At 38.5% G+C, this 14,868-nt stretch overlaps 1 protein-coding gene across 2 annotated transcripts in view; it reads right to left on the bottom strand.

The window, feature by feature from the left end:
• LOC128657396 (zinc finger protein OZF) overlaps positions 1-11,520 on the bottom strand; it is a 243,339-nt gene extending 231,819 nt beyond the window's left edge. The window contains exons 1-2 of one of the 2 annotated variants that reach the window (XM_053711729.1): positions 11,475-11,520; positions 281-375 (exon numbers count right to left, since the gene is read on the bottom strand). The gene's annotated coding sequence lies outside the window, so the exon portion shown is untranslated. The remainder of the gene's footprint in view (positions 1-280; positions 376-11,474) is intronic. The other variant, XM_053711730.1, reaches the window with a different exon arrangement.
• Between the last annotated feature and the right edge of the window lie 3,348 nt (positions 11,521-14,868).

The following is a 14,868-nucleotide window of genomic DNA, read 5'->3' as shown; positions in this document are numbered from 1 at the left end:
TGAGCATTAAATGTGATTGCGTTTGATCGATCGCATTTACTTTCAACTTGTAATACAAGGAGACATTACTGCTGAACGCCGCCTATAGAAAATATGGATAGTGTAAAATTACTGCGACTTTGTGCAAATTAATTTGTGGTAATTTAAACAGCCCTTAGTGTCAGTTCACCATTCATTTAAAAAAAACAAAAAACTTTTTGATAAATTCAATTTTAAAGGAATAAAAATTCTGGTTTCACAGAGGGGTGAGTCGCTTAATTTTGAGAATCTATGTACTTACAAATGAGTATATGGCAGAAGCTGAGCACAGCCAAATCGTCACCCAACTACACTGTGTGTAAATTACTGGTATCCAGTTGGTTCAATCTCAGATACCTGTGTAATAAAAAAGTATGTGGTATATAAGTTAATGGTACTGTAAGACAACACATTCAATTGGTGCCGTTTCTATATTCAGTACTGTGCAAACGTCTTAGGCCATCATTAGATTTGTTGTTTTAGGAATGCTATAAATGACTACATATAATTAATTATCAGTCTCTTTTTAGAATACAACCAGAAAATACAGGATATTTATATGCAGCATTAAAACCAGAAAAAAAAATATCAGAAAAAACTGCTTCTATAGGCTAAAGTGGCAAGTATTTAGTGTAGCCTCCCCTTACACTTGAGCAATATCAGGAACCTGGTTCTCGTAAACCTAAACAGAATGGAACCCTAATTATCGTCATTGCTAACACCTGTATTTGTCCTATTTCATGTTAACATGATTGCTGTAAAAAGGTCTATTACACAAGGTTTGTGCAAGACATGCTTGAGAATTGCATACACATGTGGTACAAGTTTAATTCATTGGAAGCTTGCTAATAAGACAAAATTTCAATAACATCATTCCATTCAAATTGCCACAGATCACAGATTTTGACAGACAAAATCTAAAAGGTTTTTGGGAGGCATGTCCTAGCTGCGATCCGGAGAGTATGCATATTCATGCAGCTCCTGAAGAAATTTCCATAACCCGCCGGATATTAAAAAAATAAATTGTACAGCATCTCCGCCTATAATTTTTATCCTCATCTCAGTCCCGCTTTGTAGCACACTGAAAAAGTAATATTTGCTTTTTTTATTATTCACAAGCTCAGGATTGGACAAATTGGGCCTAAAGCGGAGATTTTACAGAGGGTCATAACTCCCCCACTCACCCCTGTAATACGGGGCACCTTGCCACAACTGAACATCAGAACATTACTGATTTCTATTTTCCTTTAAACCTGCACTCTAAATCTTAATACACAGATGCACAGCAACAATTTCTGATAAAAATCATGCAGGACAAAACCTCATCTGACAAAATCAACATGCTCTTTGCACAAGTGGAAAAAAACTTACTGCTTTCAATATTGGAGAGATCACGATCGGAGGAAGACTTATTTCAATGGGTTAAGCCAAATACGGACCTGCACAACTGTGCAGAGCCAACGCTTCCATATGGAGATAGCGGCCCTGAGGATCAAAACCAGCAGCAGGCCAAATATGAGGAACTGCCACAACCGCTGCATAAAGCAATGGCTCATGCTAAGGAGCGGGACTCTTTGCGACACCAAGAACATTTTGAGACAGATTCCTCATCCAGGTCATCGGGTAACAACAAATTATCTATATTCCGGAGAGGAACATCTTTCACTGCTCAGCAACTCACAGATCAGGATTCCATTGATCCAAAACTAACATCCTAAGCAGAGAACAGTTATCCCATATTGATAACTACCTTTGTCACCCTCACCATGGTAAAAAAAACAAAATAAACTCACTAACTACTTGTTTCATGATTGATGCAAAAATATTTATGCTGGATTGAACCCTCAGGCTGATGCAGTAGACGGTCTGCACAAAGCAAGCCGGTATTTAAACTTACTTGACAACTTTTGTGATCTCCTTATTGGGATGGTAACTTTATCAATCACTCTGTATCCATTATAAACTACATGCAGATCAATCTGCAATGTACTGTCTAGAAATCTGGACACTCACCTGGTTTATGCTGACTACCAAAGTATCGCTTAAGATAGAGTTTATCTAGAGACGCTTCAGTAAAATATGTTTTCTCCCTACCATTGTTTATCTTTAACTATGTTTCTGTTTAAAGTCGATCTAAAATGTTGGTTCGGGGTCCATGGCAGTCTTCAATACAAGGACAAGTTCTATTTGTGTTTATATTGATATTTATATGTACACCTCTTATGTTATATTTTATTGTACAGGAAGTATCCCTATAGATCTAACTTACAGAATCATAACCTCTATAGCATATCATCATGCCAGCCCTTGACTAGGTATTACTATGGTAATTCAAACATTACAACTCAATCCTATATGATTTCTTTATATTTCTGTGTCATTTTGGCTCAAATCGTGCCTAGCAACCAGTGGCCGAGGTTGCAAATCATATCTGTTCTGAAGGCACTGGGAAAGAGAAGAAGGAAATGAAAAGGGGGAAGAAAACAGAGAGGAAAATCATTTGAAACACCATTATATATTAAAATGTCCTATTCTCTGTTAGATCATATCACTATCCAACATAGATATAAAAATCCCCTTATAGGGGGTGAAATTAATCATGTAACTAACATCAACTTTGCAATGGTATAATTTTATCACTCAGCTTTTAATGTCCCCTTCAAGCAACCCGTTTGAGACAGTTACAATTATTTGCCCTACTCCTAAAGAGTTTGTTAAGAATACTTTTTCACTATAGTTTAGGTCATTTCTTTATAAAGTTTTTGGGATGTATTAATAGTAAGTTCAGTTGTGGCCTTCAATTTTTTCTTTTTATGTTATACTTCATATATTACCTTACTGATATAAATATTAAAAAGGTCCAAGGGAGGCCTTTAGTCTAATAAATCCCTACATCTTTACTATGTCACACAAAGGACCAACATAATGTAATAATGGGAAAATAAATGGGGATTACTTTTTTTTGTTTTTATTTAGTATGCATTACTAAGTGCAGACATGTTCCAAGCTAATCATTGTCCTTTTATACTATGTTTATATTTTGTCTATTTCATCTTACATTATTTGTATCCTCAATATATATATATATATCAGGGGGGGAATGAAATAAAGCATAAAACATTCCACTGTAGACAAATCGAAATCCCGCAATCGTGCACATGATCGCGATATTTCAATGATGGGATCGGGTCAGGGGGGCGTCCCTATGAAGCTAGGCCTGCCCTCTAGACCACGATCACATCCAGGAAGCGGCGTTGGCTTCAGGACAGCCAAACGGCTCTGACGTTCTATTCCGTCCTAACGGCATTAAAGCCTGGCGCGGTTAGGACGGAATAAAAGCGCTGCAATGGCGTTAAAAGGTTAATGATGTTAAAATTAAATTTGTAACAATAAATACATACCCAATACTTTGATAAAAAAAAAAAAAAAAAAAAGACAGGTTTTAATTCATCATGTCATTCCTTCTTGAAAGTGCCTGATTGGGAATGGTTTTATTTTTCACCATAACGATCCCAAGCACACTACTAATTAAGTGAAATCATATTTGGACAGAAAAATAGCTGATAAAACACTGACAGGCATGGCTTGGCCTCCATAGAGTCCAGACCTTAATATTATAGAGGCAGAATGGGATCACCGACAGAGAAAGAAATAAGACGACTTAAATCTAAAGAAGAACTCTGGGAAGTGCTGAAAGAAGCCTGGTATAATATATCAGAAGATTTCAGAAAGCTTCAGGACAATCTCCCCAAAAGAGTTCACGATGTGATTAGAGCCAAGGGAGGTCACACTAAATACTGACTTTTTCATGCAGAAGCCATTTTGTTCTGAAAATTATGTGTTTTTTTATATTTTTTTGTGTACATATTTTCTGTTTGTATCTTAATAAAAAGACTGAAAAATAAACATGGATGGTCTTAAAAAAACAACAACTGCTAAAACAACTAATCTAATATGGCCTAAGACTTTTGCACAGTACTATATCAGGTGATTAACCTTTTTGAGAGCATGTAGCAAAATTGATGACAGTTCTCTAAAAAAAAAATAATAATAATAATAATAATAATAATAATAATATCTTGCTGTTCATACACCTTTTTATACTACACTGCAGTAGGCAGCAGTATGTGGGAGAAAAAAAGAAATAAATAACTGTTTACTATTTATTTTTCCAACTGCCACTAATACCTTCATCTTCTGCAGCACATCAGGGTTTATGGTTAGTTGTGCAGTACATTGTCTAATTATTAAGTTCTACACTGCAGAAGTAAATGCTGATGTACTGCAGGGTATAAAACATTTGTATTTAATTAATAATGTATTTTTATAACCATTGTCACCAGCATCTTCTACATCCCCTGTATCTGTCTCACCCACGCACCTCATACGCAACAGCTTATATACAGACATTTAGCCCTATAGAGAGAGCCCTCTGCCTCACATACACTACACCTCCTATATCACCTCATGTAGAGCTATGCAGTACTATAGAGCTGTTCCACAGCTGCCAGCAGCTTATATGTAAACATTTAACACAATGCAGAGGTTCCCTCTACTTCACTCACAGCACTATTTCCCAGTACCCTATATACAGATATATAATATTTTATAGAGATACCTCTACCTCACACACTGAGCCCTCTCACCGGTTCCTTATATACAAATATATAATACAGGTATACCTCACTTTACAGCGCTTCGCTAATACAGCGCTTTGTGGAGCTGAAGTTCAACCTCCAAGGATTTTAAAATAGTGCTGCAATCATCATGAGATTGCGAGAAAAGTGACTGGCACCATTTTGTTATGCACAGTTCACTCTGTTTACAGCATTACAGTGCAATCTGTGTCTCAGTGTTATAGTCTGGCAAATTTTACTACAGTCATTATCACCATTTTACAGTTACAGTATTTATTGAATACTAATTGAATGCTGTACTGTGCTAGTGTTAAATTAAAGGGACACTCAATCAAAATGAAACTTTCATTATTCAGATAGAGCATGCCATTTTAAACAACTTTCCAATTTACTTCCATTAACAAAATGTGCACAGTCTTTTTATATTTAAACTTTTTGAGTCAGCAGCTCCTACTGAGCATGTGCAATAATAAGTGTGTATGCGTTTGTGAATGGCTAATGGCTGTCACATGGTACGTGTATGCATTTGTGAATGGCTGAAGGCTGTCACATGGTACAGGGGGAGTGGAAAAAGACATAACTTTTAAAATTGTCAGAAAAAAAAAATCTACTACTCATTTGAAGTTCAGACTAAGTGCTATTGCATTGTCTTGTTATCTTGCATTTGTTGATTATGCAAATCTACTGTGTTGACTGGTCCTTTAAACGTAGTACTATTGCACCCCTAATATATGCTAGTTAAAACATGTTTTAAAGTTTTTAAACACACTGGCAAGTTAAAAGATAGCTAAAACCGCCTTGTTTCACTTTAAACCCTTAACGACGCATGTCGTACAGGGTACGTCTTACACAACCTGGTCTTTAAAGACCAGAGACATACCCTGTACGTCGTTAAGGGTTTCAAGCGGCTGGAAGCGATCCTGATCACTTCCAGCCGCTTTCAAGGTATTGCAGTAATGCCTCGATATTGAGGCATCACTGCAATACCTTTTTAGGCACATTGATGCAGAGAGAGCCACTATGTGGCCCTCTCTGCATCGGCTAGTGATGGTGCCGATCGTTGGTGGGTGGGAGCTATTGAAGGGGAGGTGGGTGGGCGGCCCATCCCTTGGGAACTTCCTTCTGGCTGTCCTTTACGCCGGGTGCGCGCGGGAGGTGAGGGGCGGGGGTGCGCGTGCACCCGCGATCTAATGCAGTTGAAACTTGTTGCTGGGGATTTTGTTTTTGCTGAGAGAGGGTGGTGGGTACAGAGGAGGGGTGATCTGGGGTGGGGGGAGGGTTAGAGAGCTCCTTGGGGGGGGGATCAGGCAGGTTGGGGGCTAAGGGGGGATCCTACACAGCAGAATGTTTTTTTGTTTTTTTTTAAATAATGAAAAAGAAATGAAATAAAACTTTTATTTTAGTACTGGCAGACTTTCTGCCAGTACTTAAAATGGCGGGGACAATTGTGGGGTGGGGGAGGGAAGAGCTGTTTGGGAGGGATCAGGGGGTGGGATGTGTCAGGTGGGAGACTGATTTCTACACTAAAGCTAAAATTAACCCTTCAAGCTCCCTACAAGCTACCTAATTAACCCCGTCACTACTGGGCATAATACAAGTTTGGTGCGCAGCGGCATTTAGCAGCCTTCTAATTACCAAAAAGCAATGCCAAAGCCATATATGTCTGCTATTTATGAACAAAGGGGATCCCAGAGAAGCATTTACAACCATGTGTGCCATAATTGCACAAGCTGTTTGTAAATAATTTCAGCGAGAAACCCAAAGTTAGTGAAAAAGTGAACATTTTTTTTTATTTGATCGCATTTGGCCGTGAAATGGTGGCATGAAATATATCAAAATTGGCCTAGATCAATACTTTGGGTTGTCTACTACACTAAAGCTAAAATTAACCCTACAAGCGACCTAATTAACCCCTTCACTGCTGGGCCTAATACAAATGTGGTGCACAGCGGCATTTAGCGGCCTTCTAATTACCAAGAAGCAACGCCAAAGCCATATATGTCTGCTATTTCTGAACAAAGGGGATCCCAGAGAAGCATTTACAACCATTTGTGCCATAATTGCACAAGTTGTTTGTAAATAATTTCAGTGAGAAACCTAATATTTGTGAAAAAGTGAACGATTTTTTTTTATTTGATCGCATTTGGCGGTGAAATGGTGGCATGAAATATACCAAAATGGGCCTAGATCAATACTTTGGGATGTCTACAAAAAAAATTATATATACACATGTCGAGGGATATTCAGGGATTCCAGACAGATATCACTGTTCCAATTTAACTATCGCTAATTTGAAGAAAATTTTTTTGGGAAATAGCGAAGTGCTACTTATACTTATTGCCCTATAACTTGCATAAAAAGCAAATAACATGTAAACATTGGGTATTTCTAAACTCAGGACAAAATTTAGAAACTATTTAGCATGGGTGTTGCTTGGAGGTTGTAGATGTGCAACAGATTTTGGGGTTCAAATTTAGAAAAAGTGTGTTTTTTTCCATTTTTTCCTCATATTTTATAAAAAAATTTATGGTAAATTATAAGATATGATGAAAATAATGGTATCTTTAGAAAGTCCATTTAATGGCGAGAAAAACGGTATATAATATGTGTGGGTACAGTAAATGAGTAAGAGGAAAATTGCAGCTAAACACAAACACCGCAGAAATGTAAAAATAGCCCTGGTCCTTAAGGGAAAGAAATTGAAAAATGGCCTTGTCCTTAAGGGGTTAAGGCGATTTTCACTTTACAGCGGAGCTCCGGTCCCTAACCCGCTGTATGAGTGGGGTATACCTGTATTATAGAAAGGTAATTCACAGAGCCACCTCCACAGATTCTTACATACAGATATGTAATATTATTAGAGAGGTTCCCTCTGCCTCACACACAGCACCACCCAGTACAGATACAGATATACAGTACTGTATAATATTATAGAGACTGGTTCCTCTGCCTCACACAACCATCTCCCCATTTCCTTATATCTGCCTCACACACATTCCCCACTCCCCATTACATAACATACAGATATATAATATTATAGAGAGGTTCCCTCTGCCTCAAATGCACAGCCCCTTCACAGTTTCTTATATACAGATATATAATATTATAGAGAGATTCCTCTGCCTCTCACATATAGTGCCTCTCCCCAGTAATTTATAAACAATAGTATAATTATAGAGCGGTTCCCTCAGCCTCACACAGCACCCTACCCAGTACTATATATACAGATATGTTATAGGTTGCGTTCGGGCAGCGCTCAGGAGCTTGTGGGGATGCTTCACTCCCAGCGATGACGTGGCGCTAGGTGACGTCACAAGCAAGGGAGCTTAGAAAAAACGTTCACATGCGCAAAGGGATCTGCTGCACAATAATGGACTGGGCATGCGAACGTTTTCACTAAGCTCCCTTGTAGCTGTCACACAACACCGGTATTATGCCGAGAATGATTTCCCCAGTCTCTTTGCAAACATCGGAACTCTGACCCACCTCCATTCAGCTGCTCTCAGCTCAGCCCCTGTAGCTTATCCTGCACTGAATAGAGGTGGGTCAGAGTTGCGATGTTTGCCAAGAGACTGGGGAAATCATTCTCGGCATAACAACGGATAAGTCTGACAGCAGCATTTAGTACAGGGCAAAGTGGGGATAGGTTATGTAACCTATCCCCACTTTGCCCTGTACTAAATGCTGCTGTCAGACTTATCCGCCTCACCTGTCCCTCCTCTGCAGCTTATAAAAACATGGCAGCCTCCACAGCAACACGTGTGTGGAGGCTGCCATGTTGCCAAGCGTCTGAGCTTGCTCTGAAAAGTCCCAGCTTTTCCAGCACACTGGAAGCGCTGGGACTTACGTCATCAGAGCGCTAAAAAAACGCAAGGCATCTCACTTGCAAGTGTGAGAAAAACGCTCCAAGCGAGTCCCAATTCGCTTGGAGCGCTGCCCGAACGCGCCCATAGAGAGGTTCCCTCTGCATCACACACAGCCCCCTCCCCAGTACCTTATATACAGATATATCATATAATAGAGAAGCTCCATCTGCCTTACACGCATCACCCAGTTCAATACTGTAACATAGATATGTAATATTATAGAGAGGTTCCCTCTGCATCAGAGATATATGTGATTGAGAGTGGCGCTAGTAAAAGCTAAAAAGTGTTAAAAACTCGGAGACCAAATTATAATAATTGTCTATTGAATACGCTTTAATAGTATATACTTGAGCTAAACTTTAGCTAATTATCTTAAAAAAATCGAAAATGTACATATAAAATATAAATATACCACTGTATATAATTGGATAGACTAAAGTAAATCAAATCCTGAAATAATTGTTGTTTAAATATTGGATAGAAATATAGATTGAGAATTGATAGATTATACTCTATTCACATAACTTTCAAAAAAGGAATTTAATTACAGACACAGGTTTTTAAAATACAATCATAAAATCTAAAATTGATAGCTATATATCTAAACAGATAAAAAAAAATTAAGAAATAAATCACAGGATAAAAATCATATGTTTATGAGAGAGCCCAGGTAAATGTTTGGTCTTTTCTGGTATATTATCAAAGTCCACAAATGATATAAAAGAGTGTGGTCTATATACGGAAACAGCAAACTTATTGTGTTGTCGAAAAAATAACTCTTGGCAACAAAATTGTTTCAATCTGTTCATAGAATACCAAAGTTCAGTTGATATAGTAACAAAGTTCCCAAATGGATATGGAAAATCAGGTCTGTTTAGCAGAACGGCAATATTGCTAATATGCTTTTAAGATAGCTCTTGGTGAAAAAATTGTTTCATTAGATTCTTTTAATTTTTTGAAACATATGTTCTTTAAAAGTCTTTTCTGTTTTTTAGCCGATAATGAATTTACTTGTGCTTAGAAATGTTTTGCAGTGAATATGAATTGCACCTTTTGAGGTGTATCTGACCCGCTATGTAGGTGGTCTTACCTCCTTCATGCGTTGACCCCGCTTTGTGGGTGGTCTTACCTCTTATCGAGTGCGGTTGGAATCACAAGGCTTACCAGTCTCCTAAGCCTCGGTAAAGGTAGCGGTGTAGTAATTCGGTTTTCTTCAACTTGCGCAAGTTCTCCTACAAACCGATGGCTTTTTTCACCTGCTCTTAGTACTCCGGTGTAGATCTGTTTGAGGTCCGTCGATATCCCTGCACTTAGTACTCCTTGTACGCAGACGACAAACAGAAATGTGTTGCCTGTCTGTCGTCTGCGTACAAGGAGTACTAAGTGCAGGGATATCGACGGACCTCAAACAGATCTACACCTGCGTACACCGGAGTACTAAGAGCAGGTGAAAAAAGCCATCGGTTTGTAGGAGAACTTGCGCAAGTTGAAGAAAACCGAATTACTACACCGCTACCTTTACCGAGGCTTAGGAGACTGGTAAGCCTTGTGATTCCAACCGCACTCGATAAGAGGTAAGACCACCCACAAAGCGGGGTTAACGCATGAAGAAGGAGGTAAGACCACCTACATAGCGGGTCAGATACACCTCAAAAGGTGCAATTCATATTCACTGCAAAACATTTCTAAGCACAAGTAAATTCATTATCGGCTAAAAAACAGAAAAGACTTTTAAAGAACATATGTTTCAAAAAATTAAAAGAATCTAATGAAACAATTTTTTTCACCAAGAGCTATCTTAAAAGCATATTAGCAATATTGCCGTTCTGCTAAACAGACCTGATTTTCCATATCCATTTGGGAACTTTGTTACTATATCAACTGAACTTTGGTATTCTATGAACAGATTGAAACAATTTTGTTGCCAAGAGTTATTTTTTCAACAACACAATAAGTTTGCTGTTTCCGTATATAGACCACACTCTTTTATATCATTTGTGGACTTTGATAATATACTAGAAAAGACCAAACATTTACCTGGGCTCTCTCATAAACATATGATTTTTATCCTGTGATTTATTTCTTACATTTTTTTTATCTGTTTAGATATATAGCTATCAATTTTAGATTTTATGATTGTATTTTAAAAACCTGTGTCTGTAATTAAATTCCTTTTTTGAAAGTTATGTGAATAGAGTATATCTATCAATTCTCAATCTATATTTCTATCCAATATTTAAACAACAATTATTTCAGGATTTGATTTACTTTAGTCTATCCAATTATATACAGTGGTATATTTATATGTACATTTAGATTTTTTTAAGATAATTAGCTAAAGTATATACTATTAAAGCGTATTCAATAGACAATTATTATAATTTGGTCTCAGAGTTTTTAACACTTTTTAGCTTTTTACTAGCGCCACTCTCAATCACATATATCTCTCAAATTCGTTGACCAGGAAGGGGGTTAAAAGAGAGAGGCAAAAGCGCTTTTTTATATCTCTATTTTTCTTAAAGCTTTTCTTCCCTCTGCATCACACACAGCCCCCTCCCCAGTACCTTATACACAGATATAGCATATAATAGAGAAGCTCCCTCTGCCTTACACGTATCACCCAGTCCAATACTGTAACATAGATATGTAATATTATAGAGAGGTTTCCTCTGCATCACATACACACACCCTCAGAAGTATCTTATATACAGATATATATTACAGAGGTGCATCTGCCTCACACACAGACATCTCCCCAGTTCCTTATATCTGCTTCACACGCCACACTCCCCATTACATAACATACAGAAATATAATAAAGAGAAGCTCCCTCAGTATTACACACAAAGCCCCTCCCAAGACTCCCTCTGACAAGCACACCCGTCCCTGCTGACTCATCAGTACATACACAGTCTCACACACCCTCTTTAGTACAGTATACGCGGGTATTTACCTTTATAGAAAGAGAGCTTTGCGCGTGTTCACCGTGAGAAGGGTCCAACTGCAGAGTGGAGCTCCACTCTAGACAGGAAACATGTGACCTCCACTCACAGCTTTTTTTTTTTTTTTTTAAATCAACTTTAATGTAATAAACAAGCTATAGACAATGATTATGAAAACGAAACATTTTGTAACTTTCTTGCTCTTAATGTTCATTCACAGTGTTTTATGCAGATTGTGATTTATAAGGTAACCACTGTGAATGAACATTAACCCCTTAGTGACCACCAGACCATTGTTACATTTTCTTACCCTTAAGGAACCAGGGCTATTTTTACATTTCTGCAAGTTGTTGAATAATGCAGAGGCTGAGCACTCACAGAAAACAGATGCCGACAATTCTAATCCTAGATTAAATATTGAAGCTTTTCTCCTGCAGTTACTGGTGACGATATAGAGGACAGAAACTGAGATTACACTGTGACAATGAGTGTTTGGTGACGCTATAGAGGACAGAAACTGAGATTACACTGTGACAATGAGTGTTTGGTGACGATATAGAGGACAGAAACTGAGATTACACTGTGACAATGAGTGTTTGGTGACGATATAGAGGACAGAAACTGAGATTACACTGTGACAATGAGTGTTTGGTGACGCTATAGAGGACAGAAACTGAGATTACACTGTGACAATGAGTGTTTGGTGACGATATAGAGGACATAAACTGAGATTACACTGTGACAATGAGTGTTTGGTGACGCTATAGAGGACAGAAACTGAGATTACACTGTGACAATGAGTGTTTGGTGACTCTATAGAGGACAGAAACTGAGATTACACTGTGACAATGAGTGTTTGGTGACGATATAGAGGACAGAAACTGAGATTACACTGTGACAATGAGTGTTTGGTGACGATATAGAGGACAGAAACTGAGATTACACTGTGACAATGAGTGTTTGGTGACGATATAGAGGACAGAAACTGAGATTACACTGTGATAATGAGTGTTTGGTGACGCTATAGAGGACAGAAACTGAGATTACACTGTGACAATGAGTGTTTGGTGACGATATAGAGGACAGAAACTGAGATTACACTGTGACAATGAGTGTTTGGTGACGATATAGAGGACAGAAACTGAGATTACACTGTGACAATGAGTGTTTGGTGACGATATAGAGGACAGAAACTGAGATTACACTGTGACAATGAGTGTTTGGTGACGATATAGAGGACAGAAACTGAGATTACACTGTGACAATGAGTGTTTGGTGACGATATAGAGGACAGAAACTGAGATTACACTGTGACAATGAGTGTTTGGTGACGCTATAGAGGACAGAAACTGAGATTACACTGTGACAATGAGTGTTTGGTGACGATATAGAGGACAGAAACTGAGATTACACTGTGACAATGAGTGGTGACGATATAGAGGACAGAAACTGAGATTACACTGTGACAATGAGTGTTTGGTGACGATATAGAGGACAGAAACTGAGATTACACTGTGACAATGAGTGTTTGGTGACGCTATAGAGGACAGAAACTGAGATTACACTGTGACAATGAGTGTTTGGTGACGATATAGAGGACAGAAACTGAGATTACACTGTGACAATGAGTGTTTGGTGACGCTATAGAGGACAGAAACTGAGATTACACTGTGACAATGAGTGTTTGGTGACTCTATAGAGGACAGAAACTGAGATTACACTGTGACAATGAGTGTTTGGTGACGCTATAGAGGACAGAAACTGAGATTACACTGTGACAATGAGTGTTTGGTGACGATATAGAGGACAGAAACTGAGATTACACTGTGACAATGAGTGTTTGGTGACGATATAGAGGACAGAAACTGAGATTACACTGTGACAATGAGTGTTTGGTGACGATATAGAGGACAGAAACTGAGATTACACTGTGACAATGAGTGTTTGGTGACGCTATAGAGGACAGAAACTGAGATTACACTGTGACAATGAGTGTTTGGTGACGATATAGAGGACAGAAACTGAGATTACACTGTGACAATGAGTGTTTGGTGACGCTATAGAGGACAGAAACTGAGATTACACTGTGACAATGAGTGTTTGGTGACGATATAGAGGACAGAAACTGAGATTACACTGTGACAATGAGTGTTTGGTGACGCTATAGAGGACAGAAACTGAGATTACACTGTGACAATGAGTGTTTGGTGACGATATAGAGGACAGAAACTGAGATTACACTGTGACAATGAGTGTTTGGTGACGCTATAGAGGACATAAACTGAGATTACACTGTGACAATGAGTGTTTGGTGACGATATAGAGGACAGAAACTGAGATTACACTGTGACAATGAGTGTTTGGTGACGATATAGAGGACAGAAACTGAGATTACACTGTGACAATGAGTGTTTGGTGACGCTATAGAGGACAGAAACTGAGATTACACTGTGACAATGAGTGTTTGGTGACGATATAGAGGACAGAAACTGAGATTACACTGTGACAATGAGTGTTTCGTGACGATATAGAGGACAGAAACTGAGATTACACTGTGACAATGAGTGTTTGGTGACGCTATAGAGGACAGAAACTGAGATTACACTGTGACAATGAGTGTTTGGTGACGCTATAGAGGACAGAAACTGAGATTACACTGTGACAATGAGTGTTTGGTGACGATATAGAGGACAGAAACTGAGATTACACTGTGACAATGAGTGTTTGGTGACGATATAGAGGACAGAAACTGAGATTACACTGTGACAATGAGTGTTTGGTGACGCTATAGAGGACAGAAACTGAGATTACACTGTGACAATGAGTGTTTGGTGACGATATAGAGGACAGAAACAGATTACACTGTGACAATGATTGTTTGGTGACGATATAGAGGACAGAAACTGAGATTACACTGTGACAATGAGTGTTTGGTGACGATATAGAGGACAGAAACTGAGATTACACTGTGACAATGAGTGTTTGGTGACGCTATAGAGGACAGAAACTGAGATTACACTGTGACAATGAGTGTTTGGTGACGCTATAGAGGACAGAAACTGAGATTACACTGTGACAATGAGTGTTTGGTGACGCTATAGAGGACAGAAACTGAGATTACACTGTGACAATGAGTGTTTGGTGACGATATAGAGGACAGAAACTGAGATTACACTGTGACAATGAGTGTTTGGTGACGATATAGAGGACAGAAACTGAGATTACACTGTGACAATGAGTGTTTGGTGACGCTAAAGAGGACAGAAACTGAGATTACACTGTGACAATGAGTGTTTGGTGACTCTATAGAGGACAGAAACTGAGATTACACTGTGACAATGAGTGTTTGGTGACGATATAGAGGACAGAAACTGAGATTACACTGTGACAATGAGTGTTTGGTGA

The sequence above is a fragment of the Bombina bombina genome, chromosome 4, assembly GCF_027579735.1.
Source record: "Bombina bombina isolate aBomBom1 chromosome 4, aBomBom1.pri, whole genome shotgun sequence".
Lineage (NCBI taxonomy): Eukaryota > Metazoa > Chordata > Amphibia > Anura > Bombinatoridae > Bombina > Bombina bombina.
Note: the sequence above shows the minus strand (reverse complement) of the source record. Positions and strands in the feature narration are given on the sequence as shown.